Source organism: Protopterus annectens, chromosome 2.part0 (genome assembly GCF_019279795.1).
Source record: "Protopterus annectens isolate FY-2018-M chromosome 2.part0, PAN1.0, whole genome shotgun sequence".
Lineage (NCBI taxonomy): Eukaryota > Metazoa > Chordata > Ceratodontiformes > Protopteridae > Protopterus > Protopterus annectens.
In genome coordinates this window covers 747,521,088-747,542,909 of record NC_056728.1, presented here as the reverse complement: position 1 = coordinate 747,542,909, position 21,822 = coordinate 747,521,088, and positions in this window count along the sequence as shown.

The window sequence follows — 21,822 nt, the reverse complement described above, 5'->3', positions numbered from 1 at the left end:
GCGGATGCCCAGCAAGAAACTTTGGTGTAGGCAACAGTGTACACCTTCCATTTCTTGACTTTCCCATGCTTATGTTGTGGCACTCCTCTTTCCATGATATGTGTCTAACATCTGTCATGTAACTTTGACCTCCAATGAACTACATTTCTGTCTGCCATTCCCCCCTGTGATGTCACCTATCTCCTACTCTGTTCCTCCCCTTCTGTAACTCTTACACTACTCAGAATGTGCTCATTTGCTATGTGACAGTGGAATTCAGTATCCTAACACTCATTTGCATCAGATTGCCTACTAATGCTTAATTACATGTCTTAGACTCAGCTTCCCCCCTTATCAACCATTAAACGGTGGCCATGTTGTTTTTGTTCTGCTGGTCCCTGCATTGTAAATCCATGTATTGCATAAAACCCACATTTGTGGGTTTATAACCTTCATTTTTATGTTTTATACAGCGCAGCCCATTTGAGGGCTGCTTGGTTTAAACATCGGCTATCGCTGAAAAAAAAAAATTATATTTTTATTACTTTTGCATTAGGTTACCTTGCCAATGGCCCCATATTTGGCCATTGGCATGCTGCCTGACACATATGCACCCTTTATTTGGAGCTGACATGGCTCCATTGTGGTTTTTGCAGAAACTTACTCAGTTGTCAACTGAGTACATTTCTGCAGCTAAAACGGCTCTTACACGGGCTGTTTTGGGCTTCCTGGATCACTAATCAACCTCTTTTGCATGCTATTTGGCTGCAGGTGAGGTGATTAGCTTATCCACGCCCACTCCGTGTAAGAGATGTTTTAGCTGGTCTCTTACACGGACTTTGGGCTGTTCCTGGATCGCAAAGGCTGCATGGAGTCTTACACTACTCTTAGACTCCGTGCAAGCCTTCATGAATCCTGCCCTCTGTCTTTTAAAAAACTTTTGTTTTTTCCTACATAGAAGCATGGGCAGCTCTGGCATAATGCAATATAAACTACCCCTTTTGTTAGGCAGTTGAATCTACCTAGGATATAAACCCTTCTCCCATTAATAATAAAGCTTTTGCCAACATCAATATGTTTGCAAATTTTACAATTATGACATTTAAACATGCCCTTTGTTTGTACAGAAGTGAGCATTTTAACATTTCTCCCTAAAATAAATTTCAATGAGGTGCCTTTTCTAAAAACTTTACTCGGTCATTCTCCCAAATTTTTGTTACCTCCAGTATATTCATTCAGTACAGTACAGTTCTAATTAAGTATAGCTTTTATAGCACTGCTGTCATTAGAAAAAGTAGTAATCCAACTGGTAGGATATGTTTTTTAAAATTTTTGGCAGACTCAGTCACATGATTTGTTGCAAGTTTTTAAATAGTTTCATTTCCTATATTCTGATGAAATCTCTAATTATTTGTGATGAAAACACTTATCTGTACAATTTGTAAGTTTGTGCAATAAACAGTTTTTTTGTGGTATGAACCTTTTGGTTTTGCTGCACTTTGTATTTAACACTTATACCTACTGCCACAGGACTAGTTACATAACATCCCCTAATTTACTGTAATCATTGTTAAGGTCTCGATGTTAACCTTATAGCAACACTGCTTACTGGGTTCGCATGATGTTCAATAGCATTAACTGAATGTATCCGGTTTATATTTTTGGCTAACTACTTTCTGGGTGGTCCAGTCATTCAGTATGAGATAAGCACAGTCAAATCTGACATTCTTTTTTCTGTGGTTCCCATATTTGTAAGCAGCACATTGCGCGATCACTGACCAAAAAAGCAAAAAGAAAGAAAATAGTTGAAATGAGGCAAAGCAATGTATGAATGCACAGTAGAAACTGTTAGTACACATGAGATATCTCTACATAGCTCTGGATTTCAACTCTCACTCCAATGTACCTTCAGAAAACAGGATGGGTGCCTTATCCCACCTTGCCACACAAACAGCTTGGCAGGAAAGAACTGAAGTCATTCTTCACACAACCAGTTGCAACAGAATGTACACTGATATCAAACCATAAACTATTTGTGCATTTATTATATTTAGATTTGGACATAGTGTATTTAGTGATTACACACCCTGTTATTATTATTGTTTGCAAATATACAGTTTGGTCTTACGTTTCTGTGTTTCTTGGTCATTCATCAGTTGTCTGACCAGTACTCTGAGACATGCAGTGTGTAAACCATGCTTTATCATTGGCCTTAAAATGTGTGAGGATATTAACTGGGCATAATATGATATGCAGTTACCAACAACTGAAGGACAGGCTGCATGGCACACATAAGCATAGACTGCTCTTTTGGGGGGAGAAAAGGTGAGTTACTGTTATGGCACATACAAGGGTACATTGTTTTTTTGAGGGGGAACAAAGCTGAGCTCCTGCTATTGCAAAAACAAGAACAGACTGTTATTTTGAGGGAGCAAAGGTGAGTTAATGTTATGGCATAAACAAGAATGGACTGTTCTTTTTCGGGGGGAGCAAATGTGAGTTATTGTTATGACACAAACAAGGATATGTTGCTCTTGTTACTCTCCTTGTTGTGCATCCTGCCTGTTTATAGTATTTCACATCTGTAGACTATTTTATGTTTCTCCAGTGGGTAATACTGACTGGTTATCTTTACTGTTTTATCTGGAAACAGTTATTTTGTAGTTATGTGATACTTATATGCATTATACTTCTGTTGCCTTTTATGACACCTACAAGTATGTCACACAAGCATATCCATTCACAGAGACCCGCCCCCTTAAGTGATGCAAAAAATCAATTCTTTGTTGATGGCTTTCAGCAACATGGTGCTTTTCTCCTAGAAAGGGGACAGACAGAATATGTCATGGATGCTGCGAATATGGCAGCAGATTGTCCAGGTTGTAAATGTTGTGGGTGGCCATGCCAGAATACATGAACAGGTGTGCCATAGGACCACTGACATGACTGTGTCTGCAATGAGGTGAGCAGATGCAGTTGCCTGTGACCAAATGATTACAAAGGGAGGACCTGCTAGGGAACCACCACTTACCCCCAGTGAAGAATTCCTTGCAAATATCTGAGATCCAGACAGCTCCCAAGACTGGGAAGTGCAGCATGTGCTGGATTTGGGTGCATCACATTCCAAGACAGCAAGGATGTCCAACTAGGAACTTCCAGATAGGCTTTGTTATCTGAACAGTTGAATACTGTTGTATAGTAACACAATTGAAATGAATGCTAACTCTGTGAACCATCTTTTTCGGGGGGCGGAATCAGTTATAAGCTTAGGTTGGAATTGTCAGTCATGTTCTTGTTGAATTAGAGTTAATGCATATATAAAGGTGTAAATGTATTATCCCCTTATTTTACTATTAATTATAATTATGTTCCTTACCTCTTGCTTAACTTCTTCCAGGAACATCTAGACTACAGTACAGTATGTCTCCTGCAGATGGTAAGCCAAATATTTTATGTCAGTACTGCAGATCAGTTTAAAGAAATATTGTACTGTGTGATTTTGATCACAGGCCTGTTGTGTGTATTGCTGTACTGTTTGCAATAGTGGCAGCACTGTTAATTTGTTAGCATATATTAGACTTTAATAGAACATGTATTAATGTATTCCTGTATTTCTTGGTTTTTATAACAGGTGTTAAAGACAGTGGGAGAGTGGGCCCTGTGCCACCTGATGTCAGTATATCAGCAGACTCTGATGATGATGGTGGTGAACAAGCTGAGGTATAGTCAGTCTGGGAGTGCAGAGAGTAAAGCTGACACAAAGATTTACATACAGTCATGCCCTACATTTCCATTGTACACAGCAAGTAGGCCTGTGCCTACCCAGTCCACTGAGCTCACAGATATTGGACAGGTGGAGAGGCAAGACATTGATCAGGGAAGTGTGGCTACTGTGGCTTTAGGGCCTGTTGAATTTGGTCATAGCCAAAGTATGGGTGAAGTACCAGTCAGGAGGATTGATGGGATGCTCAGAGGGGCCCTGCTGTCCCTCCTCCACCTGGTGCAGGTGTCACTTCCCATGCAACTCACTAGATGTTTAGGGCCATCATGGAGACACAGGCATGTTCCCATAGGTGCTCCAGACAAATGCTCAGGGTTGCAGATGTGGCACAGTCAGACAGTGTGACTGCCTCCACCATGTTATCGATCTACTAGGTCAGATGAATGACACATTGGAACAAGGAGTGCCTGTGATGTACCAAGGGGCGTCTGCCATGGAATGAGCAGTGTCTGTGATGGAACATCTGCTGGGAGGGGCACAGCATCCTTGTGGGCGTAGGTCAGCCACATCATCTGCTGTCAGCAAACGTGGCCCTTCCTGATCATGCTCCCATAGTGACCGTACTTCCACTGCTCCATCAGTAAATGTACTGTCCATGTCCAGACATGGTAGGTCATGAAGTCATTATCCTGGGCATCTGCATGAAGGGAGCATGTTCAGCAGACATCGGTCACATTCAGGTAGCAGCACTGCATCTGACCGTGGGCGTGGATGTGCCAGTGCAACTTCTGGCAGAACCAGTTCTCATGGTCAGAGATGACAACAATAAACGGCTACCTCTACCATGCATGGCTCACACCTTTCCAACATACCAAGATGTAGAGCTAGCACACAGCTTGGCTGTGTTCATTCAGACACTCACACACCAATTTCATCTGTAGGAACCCTACAGACACACACAACAGTTACTCATTTTATCTAACTGGTCTTTTGTTATTTTATCCTAATGTCTGCCTTCTTCTCCTTCTTACTCATACACACTCACCAACCTTTTGTGTCATCCTAGACTTCCTGATGCCCCACACAACACCCTGTGCAGGTGATGATAACTGTGCCATATCCCTGTTTTCTATCTTTTGGATACAGGGATACAGAAGCTGTGTCTGATGCTCAGGGTGTATAGCTAACGTAGTGCTTAGTTTATCTGCATTCATGTTGTTGAACTGGTCATTGCATCTTTAACTTATATTGGCCTTGGTAAGTTATACAGGTGATAGCATCATAATTTCACAACTTTATAGTGAATACTCTTATAACGGCTGTGACGTCAGAAACTGCAATGTGTAGTATTACTTTCTAACTTCTCTCTTTAATGATTTTCCATTAGAAACATATAGTGCACATCGTAAGTTATTCCTCCATATTCAAATCTTAGGATTGTGTGACAGCACTGTAATCAAATCTCATCAGAACAGTAATACAGTATAATGCTCATTTTTGCATGTACCTCGTCAAACACATGCAGCAGCTGGAGAGACCACAGGGTTTTCTCATCAAGATAACACAGGGCCTACAAACCATACCATGATGCACGTGGATATATTAATAGCCAAGTCACTGTAATCTGTCTGATACAGGATGAAGGGATATCTGCCTGGCATCCAAGCCAGTGTCTTAACATGTCCTGGTGGGACGACTGCATATCCAAAAATCTGATATAGTTGATGACATCAGCATTGTCTGTTGAAAATATGATAATAACAGTGTCCCATATGACACTGTAAAAGGCTCTCTGTAATATCAGGCAAGAGCTTACACACATGGGCGCATGCGCGCACACACACACACACACACACACACACACACACACACACACACACACACACACACCTGACTTCAATGACAACAGAACCCCAAACTATCTAAGTACACTGATTACAGAACACATTAGGGCAAGGGCCACGGCACAAGCCTAACTTTTGCAAGACTGCAGCTGAACTTATAGTACATGAAATCAGCAGGTCATGTGAGAGACAAGATGTTGGTAGGCCTGTATAGGTTCTTAGTTTCATAGGCTCATATGAGGCTACTACCATAATGACCCTAGTTTCATAAGATTCACAGGAGGTTACTAGGCTAATGGCCCTAGGGACTTTTCAAGCCCAGCCAAGTTATACCATTGTTCCATTAAAGACCTAGATATGTAGTCCATATTTGCAAATCTATGATCAGCACTGGTTGCTCCTGTCTGCGTGACATAGATGAAACTCCCGGGGTACATTTATGATTTCCCATACAACTAAAACAAGTTATGCTTAAATATGATCATTGCAAAGCTCAGTTTCACATGAATTGGGAGTTTGTTCCATAGGAGTGGCAATTTCTGGGAGACATATCTGTCTCTCCAGCATGTCCTGTTGATGTTTCAGGCTAGGTTAAGGTCCCTACAGTGAGTGAGTTTTGTCCATTTTAATTTGCAGAGGAACTGCATTTCCATTCAGGCAGGGTTCTATAGTGCTCTGTAGACCAGGCAAAAGTTACCTCTCAGCAGTCTATACGATGCAGAGTACAGTGACAGGGCCTTCAGTCTGTTTATGCACATCATATGTTGAAGTCCCTGGATTTTTTGGGTGAGAAACTTCTCAGGTCTCTCCAGCTCTTGTAGGTGTATGGTGAGGTACATGCAAAAGGGAGCATTGTACTCTGTTATTGGTCTGATGAGGGATGAGTACAGTGGATTGAAAACATCCTTAGTCTTTAAATCTATGCCCTTACTTATGAGGTGTGCAACATAAAAGGCCTACCTTACCACTGTGAACACATGATCATCAAAAGTTGAGATTACTATCAACCTACATTACCAAATCTCTCACCATTAGGATGGTACTTAGGGGTTAATAGTGTAATTTGCAGGAACTTCTCCTCTGCTGAATTGGATAATAGTGCATTTTTGGGGAGTAAGTTTCAGTCTGTGGCTTCTGCAACAATCATTTATGTATGTCAATCCATTTTGTAGTATGTTGACATCATTTAGGGATTCGATGATTGCACAAAGTTTGCAGTCATCAGCAAACTTGGCGAGCCAGAGGCCATCTCTTATCACCTGAATTTCTGAGAAATTGGTTCAAAACAGTAAGAAGCCCAGCACAGACTATTGTGGAACACCATTAGTAATAGGTCTGGCGGTAGAGGTGAAATCCCCAACTATTACTGTATGCATTCTGTTGGTGAGACAGTCAGCTGCCCATCAAATGACATATGGGTTAATCCCCAGCTGGGTTATTTTCTCAATGATGCCCAAATGGGGGATTGTGTCAAAGCCTTTGGCCAAGTCAAGATAAGTAGTATGTACTGATCTGCCTTTATCTAGAGCTTTGGTGACACTCTTGAAGAATTCCACTAGATTTAACAGGTGTGACCTGCCCTTAATGAAGCCAAACTGTGTCGATTCTCAAGTTTGAAAGACACCAATGTCTTTGTTAATAAGGTCAATGATGATTCTCTCCATGGCTTTACAGACAAGGCTGGTCAGGCTTATGTGTCTATAGTTCCTGGTTCCATTGAGGGATCCCCTCTATACAAAGGGATTACAATTCCTGTTTTCCTCTCTGCCAGAATAAAGCCACTTCTTAATTGAACAGAGTACCAAATGGTTCCACTAACTCTTGCTTTACATAGTTTAGTAAGCAGCCTGGGATGTTATCCAATCCCATAGAAGCTGTTTTTTTGGCCTTGGCCACTGCAGTTATGACCTGTTCTTTGGAGATAATAGGTAGAGAAGTGGTGACATGTATGCTTTGATGTATGATTGGTGCAGATCGGTGTGTGAAATTTTTGCCAAACTTGTCTGCTAAGGGTCTATATTACATCACTGAAATCATATTATGATGAACACCTATTCACCAACACCTAATCAGTGAAAATTGCTTCAGAAATTTGTTGAATTTACTAAGGTCAAGGACATAGCTGGCCAACAACAGAACTTTGCCCTTTTCTCCATTGTAGTGCAATCTCAGAGTCGGTATATATAGTTGTGGGGGTGTGGGGGCAAAGCTCCCCACACTGGGTAGGTTCAATTGACGTAGATGTTTCTCCATTGTTCTTTGGGCAAGTATTTCTTTGCCCTTAGTAAATTCAGTGAATCGCTGACGCAAATTTTGCTGATTAGGTGTCAGTGAATAGGTGTTCACTGGACTACGATTTTGGCGACATAATATAGACCTGTCTGCTTGGTAATGTCCTCAGGTGCAGTAAGAGTGGGACCATCCACTATGAATTTGGTGCAAAGTTGGGCCTTCCCTTTTACATTACAGACATAACTATAGAATGCCTTGTGATTATCCTTAGCTATGGATACGAATTTAGTTTTGTAATTAGCTTTACAGGACTTTACAAAATGTTTAATTTGCTTGTTCAAACTATGGAGGATGTTCTTTTGCTGAGTCTGTTCCCTCTAATTCCTGGATATCAGATTCTTTGTCTTGTATAATCTATTTATGCTAGATGTCCACTGGGGCAGCTTGTTTTTTCATGATCAAGTTTTGATCCATTCTGGTACAGCTAAGTCTGTGCACTTGTAGAGGTGTTTATACAGGGCATTTATGTACCTCCGAATAGGAGTCTTTACTGTCAGTGGTGGCAGGAGGTTTGAAACTATGTATGCCATTCCTTAGAAGGCTATAGTTTGCTTTGGAGAAACATTCCAATCTTTTGAATCCTGAGGGGGGAATCAGGTACGATTGTTACATTGAACGTGACTGATTTATAGTCAGACCATGCCAGGGAGGGTAACACACATGGGGTGGTGCAGTGATCTGCCATGCTGGTGAGTACTAGGTCAAGGACATTCGAACCCCTTGTGGGGGTGTGGACTAATTGCTCCAGAGTATTTGTGTTTTTAAAAAGTGCAGAAACCTTAGGGTGAGTATGTTTGAGCTCATAATGTATCCCAATCAATTAAAGTATGGTTAAAGTCACCCATGCCTAGGGTGTTTGGCTGTATTATGAGTGATTCAGTTAGGTCCAGGAATGCACAGTGTGATTTTCATGGTTCATGTTGGTGGACCTGTACCTAACAATGACATGGAGGAGAGTCTTTCCTACAGCTAGTTGGACTTGGAATAACTCTAGGGAGTCGTACTGCTTAACCAATCTTGAGGTGTATACCTTTGGTACTTTCATGTTCATTTTACAGACTGAATGTGAGGAAGACATTATTGCCTTTCATGGCTTGAATACTCTTTGTGGCTCTAAACCATGTCTATGTGATTGAACAAACATCAACATCTTCCTCAGTAAGTAGACTCTGCATTGATTGTGGTTTCCGATTTAGACTCCTAGCATTAAGCAAAATAACCCTGAGTTTGTCTTTTGAGTATATTTTTATATCAAGAATTTTGTTTTTATGGCATGGCCTAAAAAAACCACTATGAGGGAGGCAAGTACCTTTTCCAGTAACCAAAAGGCAAAAGGTGACAGGTAAAGACCATCCCTGGCAAAGTAGTGTGGTCATCGACCATATCATCCCAGACTAACAAATACTGCATCACCCTGGACTGACACAAGTAGCAAAGCCAATTGTTGAAGTCAATAATTTTTTTTGATTGTTGTGAGGCATCATCCTGGGTAAAGGTAGAATACCGCTTAGGGCTATGGATGTACCTGTCTAGGACACATAATCTGAGAGTTCAGTCATATAGTCATATAAAGATTTAGAAATGTTTTTAAATATATGTGAAACACAAATAACTGACATTTTAGATAAGAAAGCTGAGTTTAAGTATTTTAATTTATCAAAAAGTGAAAAAGAATGTTTTGATAATTTGATAAAAAATTACAAAATTCTGTTCCTGAAGGCAGATAAAGTGGGGTCATTGGTGACACTTGACAAAATTTTTTATAAAGAAAAAATGGGTGAAATACTGGCAGATAATAAATATTATAAAAACATCACAATGAAAGAAGTGAAAAGGGGATATGGAATGATTGATGCATGTATAGAGGAATGGTTTAATACTGGAAGGATAGTAATCAAAAAATTAGTCAGATCTTTGGGATTCCAAACATCCATAAAGACTTAAATGAACCCCTGCTGAGACCAGTTGTTGCAAATGCCAATAGTAAAACAGAAGCCCTATCTGTTTTTGTGGATAAATATCTTCAAAAAGTAGTTCCAAATAATGTAACATATATAAAAGATAGCTTTGACTTTTTATTGAAAATAGATGACTTATTAGTCAATGATACTGATTTGTTAGTGACATTGGATATCAAATTCCTATACACCATGATTCCAAATGAAGAAGGGATGGATACTGTAAGAGTAGAGTTATTGAGAACAAAGATGTATTCCCACAGCACTATTGGGTTATTAATGGAAATGATAGAGATTGTGTTAAGTTACAACATTTTGCAAATAAATGGTATTGCAATGGGTGCAGCATTAGCACTTAGCTATGCTAATGTATTTATGCATGGGTGAGAACTTGCTAATATACTTGAATGCAGACTTAAGAAATACATTATTAAAATGTTTCATTTTATTGATGATTTTTTTTTTTTGTTGTTATAGAAAGGAACATCTAAAGAATTAGAAGAGTTTATAAAGTATGTGAATAATGTGTGTTCTAATTTGAAGTTCACATATCATTATACCAATGAAAAAATAATTGTATATATTACTGTTTATAAAGAAGACAATAGACTATTGACTAAAGTATTTAAGAAAGAAGTGCAAAATAATATGTACTTACATTATTCAAGTATGCACCCAAAAAGAATAACATTGAATATAGTGAAAGGACAATTAAAATAATTAGTAGCATAACCAAAAAAGATTGTAATTTTAAGGAAGAAGTGAACCATGTTTGCAAGAAAATGGAAAAAAGAGGGTATCCAAAGTTACAAGTTGATAAAATGTTACAAGATCAGGTGGATGAGAGAAAAAAAGAAAGTAATATATAATAAAAGGAGTGAGATGCATAACTATGGAACAGCTATGGAAGTTCATAACAGTGTTCGTTCTAATGCCATTAAAAATGTCATAATAAATAACTGGATCTTATTTAGAATGAATGAGAAGATACTAGAAAAAATTTGGAGTGAAACCTAGATTCATACAAAAGAGAGTAAAAAGTTATAAAAATTATTTTCAAGCCAAGTTGAATACATCAAAATTGGAAGAAAGTAAATGTGGAATGGTTAAATGTTTTAATTGTAATATGTGTAACTTCCTGTATACAGAAAATAAAAATTGGAATTGGGCAACAGCAAACTTAAAAAAATAGAGTATTTAGCTGTAAAGCTAAAAATGTAGTATATTTAGTGTGTTTGGAGTGTAATTCATTTTATGTAGAGAGAACTACACATGGATTATACAAAAGAATGTATGAACATAAATATGCCATAAAGATAGGAGATGAGAGAAATGCTATGAGTAAACATTATAAACAAAAAAGTGTAAAATTAACTTTAAGTTTTTAGTTTTTAGTTTTTAGTTTTAGAAACACTTCCAAATACTGCCAACATAATAAATATAGAGGAAGAACTTGGTTGGTTAGAATACTGTTGGCAAGTTAAACTCAATGTATGTTTCCCACCAGATCTTAAAAATAGAGAAGAATTCATTATGTATTTAAAAAGAAAGGGACTGAAACGTTAAAGAAAAGGTATTTTTAGGTTATTTGGTTAAATTGTTACTGTTGTTAAAATGTTACTGTAGTCAAGTCTTTTCTAATAACAAAGTTTTTATTAATCTAAGTTTTTATTAATGTAAGTTTTTTTATATAAAATGTTATAGAACTGAGTCTATGGTTAGTGATCATATGCCTAGGTTTTCATGTGATAGTGAATGTATGTATAAAGAAGGCATCTTATTTTTTATTCTTTGTCTGAAGAATGCCAATTACAGTGGAACAGCGACTTCCTTGAAATTAGATGCCATGCCTTTGTTGATAAGTTGCATAACATAGAATGGTTTCCTCAGTACTGTAGACACATGGTGGTTAAAGGATAGATAACTGCTTATGTGTGTTCCTAAGTCTCTGAATACTAGGTCAGCTCCAAGGAGCGTGTTGTCAATATTATAGTTAACAGGGGTAGATGACTTACCAAAGAATACTATTATGCATTTCTTGGCATTTAGTTTTAGTCCATGGCTCTGACACCAGTTGCTTGTCTGTGGCAGCCCTTCCTGGTGAACATTTATGACAATGACATTAATGACAGTGCCTAATTTGCAGTCATCTGCAAATTTATTTAGCCAGAGACAATTGACATTGGCCTTGACTTTAGAGAGGCAAATGCCAAAAAGAAGTGGTCCAAGAACCGATCTCTGAAAGACACTACTTGTGACTGACCTCTATGTAGATGTGGACTTCCCAATTCTAACTTCCTGGGTCCTGTCTGTGAGCCACTTGGCTATCCACCAGGTGACACACGGGTTTGTACCTAACCTCTTGAGCTTGTCAACAATGACTGAGTGGTGTATTGAGTCAAATGCCTTGGCCATGTCAACGTAGGCAGTGTGAACTATTTTGCCCTCATTCATCTCTTTGGTGCCATTCTCAAAGAAGTCTACCAGGCTGAGTAGGAATGTCCTGTCTTTGACAAAATCAAACTGGGTTGGGTCCAGTGACTGGAGATTTATTATATCACTATTGATCATTTCCATGATAATTCTTTCCATTGCTTTATATATAAGACTAGTGAGACTTATGGTTCTGTAGTTTCCATGGTCTGCAGATGGCCCACCTTTGTGCAGAGGGATGACTGTTGCTGTTGCCCATTCATGAGGCATGAAGCATGTTTGGAGGTTAGACTTAAATAACAATTCCAGATAGTCTGATCATGCTATTGTAAGGTATCCTGGGATATTTTATGGGCCTACTGGTGCAATGTTCATGGCCTTAGAGAGTTGTTACACCAAATGCATGCATGCTATCTGTTCAGCTTATGCACACATTGCATACATAGGTGTTTGACAACATCAGTGTCATGTATATCATTAGGGACAGTGTGGATTGTTCCACAGACATATGCCATGCACACACATCAAGTAGCCTGTATTGCCCATACTGTCACATATAGATATAGTAGTGTCCCTCCTAACACCTCCTGGACAGTGTGTGTGGTTACCCTCATAGAGTTTGAAAGTTTGGCTGTATCATAATAGTCGAACAAACACAAGAAACCACTCCAAAAAACACCAACAGTCACATAAACAAAAAAAAAAACAGATTGAGTACCAGACTGAAATGAATGAAAATATGCCAAAAAGTTGAATACAATATTTTATTGGTGCTTCCCAGCAACTCATCTCAACAACCTTTCAAAGGAATGATTTTTACAGCAAAATTGCAGCAAATTTAAATGCACATCAATTGGGCTCATTAAGACAATCATTCAATTGCAAAAGTGTTAAACAATGAGTATTACTTATTAACCTTTATCCATCTTACACATTCAAGTTTCAATGTATCAAAACAAATCACATTTTGAATGAATAATAGTACATATAAAAATAGTACATATAAAAATGCACAAACCCCCCAGGATATACATATATAAATATATGAATACAATATATGCCAACATGGATGGAATAATATACTTAATTGTTAACTCTATAGTAACATATTATCATAAAGAAGTTTGTGATCCTGTTGTGCATGAATAAACGCCTTTATAAAGAAGACACATGTAAAGATAAAAGAACCAAAATCATGTGTTGATGAAATAAGATAACTATAATCATGCAAGCGCTCAAACTCTTGAAATATAAAATGAACAAACTATTACTCAGTAACAAATATTGATATTAAGTTCCTGATTTAATCCTCTAGGAAATAATGTGCCATAGCTGATAATGAATTTTGCTCTCTAACTTCAACAATTCACTAAGAAAAACATCAACCTGTTTGTTGGATGGTTTGGCCAGAATGCTAAAAAATAAACTGGTATCAAGACCAGCATGAACAGCCTGAAAATGCTCTGCCACAGGATTTTCAACCCTAACATGTTTCGTGTCACTCAAATGCTCCATTATGTGATTTTGTTTATGTGACTGTATCATAATAGTTGTCAAGTGTGTGTGTGTGTGTGTGTGTGTGTGTATGTGTGTGTGTGTGTGTGTGTGTGTGTGTGTGTGTGTGTGTGTGTGTATGTGTGTGTGTGTAGGCTCATCTGTTATCAATACACACCACGTTTTGTCAGAGGCATGGTATTAGCAATGGCATTTTTATGATATTCTCCATGATTGTGGTTGGTTCTTGTAATGTTTGCTATGATAATTTACTTGTGGCCAACTTGCTGGAGACCAGAGAGTACACTCATATTCAGTTATAACAGTTTGCACAGCTTCCCAGTATACATCCTCCCCAGTTGTATGTCATATCCCAGATAGATATTCTCTGCATTAGTCATGTAAGGATGCTTATCTCACACACACATCCTCCCCATTCTTATGTCATCTTGTGTGACAGTCACAGACAACACATTTTCACTGTACAGTCCATACTGTACCATATAGATATGCGCTTGGTGTTGCTGCTACAACCATCTTCCATTGACATGCCTTCCTCTGCTGTACATGCGGGAGTTTCACCTGTACTCTTTCCCTGTGTTCATTCCTACAGTTCATCCGTCTGTCCCTAATGAATACACACACTTCCCCACAGTGATCATTTTGCATGGCAGTCCCATGTCCTGTTACAGATTATTAACACAGCTTCAGTACAGTATGCCAGGAATGGGATATCACAATACTCTGCACTGTAGGTACCCTATCCTGTACTGCGTTTGGACCATATACTTCACATTCATATCTCTCAATTGTGCAGATATTGCCAAGATTTCCAGATGTTTTCCTTATCAAATATATAGCTTTCTGCCATATTACTGGGATGATCTCTGGACTGATGTAACTCGATAAAACATACATTTAAGTGCATACCTCTCCAATGTCCTGATATGTACAGAATGTGCAGTTTTTGTCTCATATTTGTGATCTTTTCCTCATAACATTTTCTTCCTGGCAAATCATGGGCATATGATTGCAGACTGAAGTCAGAAACCAATGACTGACATTTGAGTTTCAAACTTCAGCCTCTTCAGAAAGTTCATGCTAATGTACAAAATATATATTCTGTCAACTTCCTAAGTTTAGAAGTGCAATATTAAACATCTGTCACTATTTCTAGCCCTTTGTCCCCCCATTTTATGGCTTTGTCCACATTTCTTGCTTTAAGAGGTTGAGAGAGTTACATTCTAAAACATTCCTATGTGACATCTACGTCAAATATGTCCTGTCCCTATTAATGGTTATCTGTCCTCTCATTAAGCTTGATGCTGTGCAGATGTGCTACACCTACAGAATGACAGCTATTTGTAAAGCCCTGGTGATCATTGTGGCATTCCGTGCAAATACGCACACTATAGATGCTCTCCTTTCAGGGTCGGCCTTAGGTCAAGTAGTGCCCTAGGCAAAAGGGCTCAACAGCACCACCCAACACAACCTGCTGCCTCCATCCTGGTCTATTTACTCCACCCAGTTTAGTGGAAAAGCGCTCCTGTTAGAGCAGCCCCCTAGGCGGCCAACTTGTTGTCCTATGCCTAAGGCCGGCTATGCTCCTTCACATGGAATTGCTATTTGTGTTTGCTTACAAGGTCTTGTGGCCAACAATGCTGTTGCAAGCCATGAACTCTAGCTGATGTGTGCAGTGCCTCATTAATAAGCATGGTGCATTGACACACATTGCGTAACCTTCATGCAAACATGTAAACTCCGTGTAGGCTCTGTGCAAAGCCTACATGGACTTCATTGAATCCTCAGGAATGTTATTAAATGTTTTTCACACTTCTCTAGCAGTGTTTCTAGTTACTGTTTGTGTTGCATAAATGCAACATTGATACTGTTGGACATCTCAGTGTGACAATTGGTAGCATGTTGGTCGGTTGGCCTGAGACATTATTTATTCCTTAGACTTTGAGCATACAGTGTATATTGAAACAAAATTACTTGTAATTAAGCAAAAAAACTAATTTTACAAGCTCTTTTCACAAAGCAGAGGAATGTACTAAAATTATACTATTTTAATCTTATGACTGTGATGGCTTAAATGCATTCCTCTTGAATGATGCTAGCTGACCAGGCTTTTGATTTTTCCTGTGTCTTTGCTAATTTTGTAAATGTATATGCATGCTTTCTGCTGTTTGTTTACACCTCCATTAACACCTTGATGACCCATTGTGTGTCTCTGAAGTGTAACACTGAGTGTGTTAATCACTTGCTATAACCATTTACTTAGTTGCGTGATTGGCTGAACCATTGCTGTAGCATTTGCGTAAACTAGTGCCTGTTACAGGTTTTTGTTATTGGTCTAATTTAGATGTTCTTAATGTTTTGTACATTTTATTTTTCGGATTAAATTTCACTGTAATATTGTAATACTGAGGTAACTCTGTGTTGCTGTTTGTATGGTACCTTATTTAGTATTGTGTAAGCAATCTATTATCTGTTGGCAGTTATGGGTAGTGCTTGATTTATTATAGGTCTTGTACAAAATATATATAATACAATGTGTGTGTGTGTGTGTGTGTGTGTGTGTGTGTGTGTGTGTGTGTGTGTGTGTGTGTGTGTGTGTGTGTGTGTGTGTGTGTGTGTGTGTGTGTGTGTGTGTGTGTGTGTGTGTGTGTGTAGTATTTGTTTACTGGGTAGTGCAGTCATCAGCACTGACCAACTTCAGGGTGATCCTGGAAGTAATTCAAAACATTTCATATGCAAAAAAGGCAGATATGTAAGTAACAACTCAAGTAGTTCACCTTAGCCTGTATATGTGCATTCTGGTAAACAGAGTATAATGGTACAATATTTACATTCATCTGTAAACTGGGCAAACCTTCAATAATTCTTTGAGAGCAGCAGAGAAGTGGAAAGGACAGAGGGATAATGTGTTATGTTATTTATTTACTTTTTGTTGACCAGGTTAGTCCCACTAGGATAGTAATCTGCCTGCTGTGATGTGACATGGATGCTTGGTGTTGAACACCAGCACCTGTCTGAATGGACATCTCTAGGACTGGCTGCCATAATATGACACTGAGGCTTGTCACAGACTTTCTTGTTTGTTTAACAGCTACTCTGACATTGTACTGTAAGTAAAAGCCAATCAGTGTGATAGGGAAAAATAAATAAAATATTGTAGTGTCAGATCATGGCTTATAATTCTTTTGGGGGGGGGGCAGTATGGCTCTAACAGTGCAGGTCTGTGCTCTGGACCTACATCTTTTGTGGGGTGGGTGCAGTAGGACTTGGTTGTAAGTAAGTGCCTTGGCCATTTCTGCAGTTGTGGTAATAGTTTCTGTGGTACGGCTACCAATAAATTTCATTGCATATGCAACCTCCCAAACCAAACAGCCAAAGCAGTGAGCCAAGCTGCCTCCCTCTACCCAGGATAGGTGAGCCATCTTGTATGTGTATAAGCAATGAGGTAATTAAATGTACTAAAGCAACTCTCCAGTCAACCCAATATCATATTCATGCATATTCATGGGGAACTTCAACTATACTACTATAAACTGAGAATCCTACATAACCCCAAACCTCTCAGGCCCAAATAGTCCATCTAGTCCGTATGCCCACAGGGCTACAAAGATACTTGACTTAGCCCTCTTGGACATTGCAGAAAGTTGCAACCCCTTTTTCTGTGCCCACACACACACACACACACACACACACACACACACACACACACACACACACACACACACACACACACACACACACACACACGCACACATACATACACACACACACACACACACACACACACACACACACACACACACACACACACACACACACACATACACACACACAAACATAGTGTAACATCCTCACAGATCAGGTCAGGCCATGAAGCTGTCTCCTTTAAAATAAAACCTGGGACACTATCCAGATGTGGAACTTTAGGAAATTACTCCAAGGCAAATAGCCTACTATTAAAGTGACACTCTGGCAAAATTTAATGAAGTTAAATTTGCCTCTTAGCCTAAGGAAAATCACAAGGCATTCTTTAGCTAGGTCAATAACCTCAAAGACTATACACAACAATATGCTAAGCTAATTGTAAATTAAGCTACCTATACTAAGACAGAGGACATAACAAATCTACTGGCTGATAAAGCTTACTCTAGAGTTTTCCTGCTTTCCTCCCTTGACACCTCTCAAGATGTAACCCCATTAAAAACTATCACTAAGGAATAGGTTCTCAATGATGTATAAAAGGCCTAAAACACTGCATCAGTTGGTCCTAGTAATATCTCAAGATTTCTCTCACATAGCAGGAAACATGACCTGCGGGTCCTGCTAGAATGATTATTTAGCCATAGCCTCCAAGCAGATTTTATGCCAAATGAATGTAGGACTGCAGCTGTTATCCCTCTGCACAAGAGCGGGCCATGTACTGACCAGGATAATTACTGACTTATAAGTCTGATTAGTCTTGTATGTAAAGCCATAGGAAAAATTGTCATAGATATGATAAATAATGACATTGAAAACCTTCAGACACTGGACATAATCCAATTTGATTTAGTCAAGGGCAGGTCATGCCTGCTCAATCTGGTGGACTTTAAGAAAGTCCTTAAATCAATGCATGTGGACAAAATGATGTATATGGCCTATCTTGACCTGCCAAGGCATTCTACATCATAATCCACTCGAGCATTGTAGACAACCTCATGACATTAGGTGTAAATTTCTATATCGCCCACTAGACAATTAACTGGCTTACAGATAAGTCCCAAGAAGTCTGCCAAAAGGTCAGCCACTAGCAGAGACAGCAAGTGCTTGGTGCTGGGGCAGATCCTTTTTGGCATCTTTATCTCTGAAGTAAAATCTAATGTCACTGGCCTCTGGATGATCAAGTTCACAGGCGATTGCAAACTAGACACATTCATAGAATCCTCCAAAGAGATAGACACTCTTCCAGGACGCCTGATTGTTTGTTTGTTTGTGTCTTTCGGCTTTTCCCGGTTAGGGGTCGCCACAGTGGAACTCCGGTCCACTAATGATTGGTAGTGGATTTTTACGTACCGGGTTACCAGCCCTGACACACAACCTTCAACGAAGGCACACCCCATTCACGTATGCCTCCACACAGAAGACACTCTAGCTAAGAATCGAACAGGACAACATCTTGCTATGAGGCGACAACACTACCACAGTATCTTTCAGGATGAACTAATAACTGGTGCCAGAGTGACAGACTAAAATTCAATGCCAAGAAATGTATAACAGTAGCCTTGGGTAAGACAGACATTCTAGGAGTGGGATTTTCTTAATTTGGTATTTAACACTGTCATTTAGTACAGGTAGGGTCTGTAACCATACAGGAGGCATTCAAGGTGTATAAGTAATGCATTCTATTCAAGCAAGGCAGTATTTGCCTAATCTGTGCATGTTTTTTCATGTGATGTCTAATGTAGGGATATGAATCTGGATGTCTAAAAAGTTTACTTTCATTGTAATAAGTGACATAGGAGCTTTAAGAAACAACAATGCTGGTATCTTGGAATTAAAAAGGGAAGGAAATACATATATTTACATAAACATAATAAATATTAATATGCAGAATTGATTTATAAGGAGAAATGAAAAACTGAAGTGATGGAATCAGAAATAAAACAGTGAAGGGGGCTTTATACTGAGTTACAGTATGTGAAAAATAAATAGGAGAAGATGCATTAAGAATGATTTACCGGTTTAAGAAAATTACTGCAGACAACATGGATAAATTCTCCAGTTGTAAGAAACAAATTACAGGGAGCAAATACAGGCAACAGTACAATAAGTGGCAAATGGTGCAAGACCATACATCTCAAATGTCCCTGATTTTGCAGAATGCTCATGATTTTTTTAATCTTAATTTTGACTTGTCCCTAATCAGTGGTGATTACTGTTATGTCAATAATGTGATAATTTACACTTGCATTACTATTGTTTAGAAAGTGCACATGATGTAAAAAGCTTTAAGTGTATCACAGTGCTATATGAAAACAAAATGTTTTTTTTTATGGCCTTTGTGATATAATTATTTAAGAATTTCAGTTTCTCAGGAATCCCTGAAAAATGTAGTTGGGAGGTTTGCCAAACAATGTGCTACTAATTAGTAGGTAGTAAGGATTAAAATTTGAGGATGAAAGAGGCTATGGTGGAGCAAAAATAAATGTCTCACTGTAAGTAGGTGGTAGTACATGGCAACAGTACATGAACTTTGTCTCCTACTGTGAGCTGTCAATCACAGCAATAAACAGCTCAAATTACCTTTGCCACTTTGACAAATATGAAGGGGGAGTGTGTAGGGAAGGAGAGATGAATTTAAGGACTACAACTAAGGCATAACAAATGAATGAAAATTGTCCACTTTAGAAAGAAAAAGAAGTAACAGGCACTGAGAATACCGTTCTGCATGATTATCCCTGTTTGTCTTTTAAGTAGTCATTGAAAAGCAAGAAATGGGAAGTAAACCTGACTGAATAAAAGAAAGCAGGGTATATGTGAAAACGTGCATAGTGAATTTTATTGACGGGAGCTTAGGAGCTGTGATGTAATATTTTAAAGCAAAACCACACATGTGGGATACGTAGCGGTAGATTAAAAAAATCAAGATGCTGGACTCCATGTTTGCAGATGCTGGAATTATATTTAAAAATATAAAAAAGTACATATCGTCTAAAGGTGGTGTTATAATGTAAGGAAACATCAGGACATTATGAAATAAACATGTTTTTCTCAGTCTGTGGGTTTGGTTCTCCTTTAAAGTGGACCTCATCTACTATTAATATTCCAGTAGATGCTAAACTAAAACCAATTCAGATCCTTTTGCAATCAGTTCTAAGGCAGAAGAGGACCAAAGCTTACTTTGGAAGGAAAAAAAAAAACTCAAAATGGCAGTAGAATATGAGGAATTATCCATTGTTGTATTACCTACAAGGAAACCGTATGGCTACTTCACTGAAAATGTTCAAAAAAGTATCTAGTTCCTCATGTGAAAGGACTTTTTTTCATAGCTAACATTAGGTCAGAACTTCTCAAAATTAGTGTTGAACAATTTTTACCAATAAATGTGGTGGTGCTGCGGTAGCGTTGTCACCTCACAGTAAGACGCTGACCGGTTCGACTCTCAGCTAGAGCGTCTTCTGTGTGGAGACATGCGTGAATGGGCGTACCTTTGTTGAAGGTTGTGCGTTAGGGCTGGCTACTCAGCACATAAAAATCAACTGCCAATCATTAGCGGACCGGAGTTCCGCTGTGGCGACCCCTAACCAGGAAAAGCCGAAAGACACAACAACAAGTTGAAGCTGATCAGTCTAAGAAATATGCAATCGTGAATAGTTATAGATGAATGCTTATATGTAGTTTTTGAAAAAAATCTTTATTGCATCCAAATGATGATTCATTACTTTTACATTTTAAACATAATCATTTTAATTACTACAACAATACAGCATACAATATATTGATTCATAATAAAAGATGTCAAAATATATAAAAAAAGTAAAATGTAAAATTCTTCAAAAGTAAATTGTTTTCCTCAGATACATATATTTTAAATTTACAGTAATGCAAACTGACAATTTTGAAATAAAACATTTAAATATTGCTGATTTGATATTAAATGTAACATTCTCTTGTACAATAGAGAGAAAATTCTATCTTGACACAGTGGAATTTTACATTCTTTTTCACAAATCATATCATCATGATCACATATTAATCCAGCCCAATACAGTTCAAGCTGGTTATCATAATACAAGTTCCCCTGCACCCCCACACCCCCTGCATCATTGTTTTATGCCAAAATGCACTTGTAGGAGGAAGTCTAACTTGGATTCTTTTTCTGTTTTGGCAAAATTTCATCACCACCTCTTTTCATGATAGTAGGATATCCTTAGATTCCAAAATTGAGTAAATAACTTAAGAATACAAAGGCTAGGATTCAGAAAGAATATTATCAGTGGTAATCCCTAACATTGGTGGAAAACCATTGACAGATGTTCTTTCCAGTTCATGGAGAGGCCCACCATAATGAGTCTACATGGTCGTTAGAACCACTGCAGTG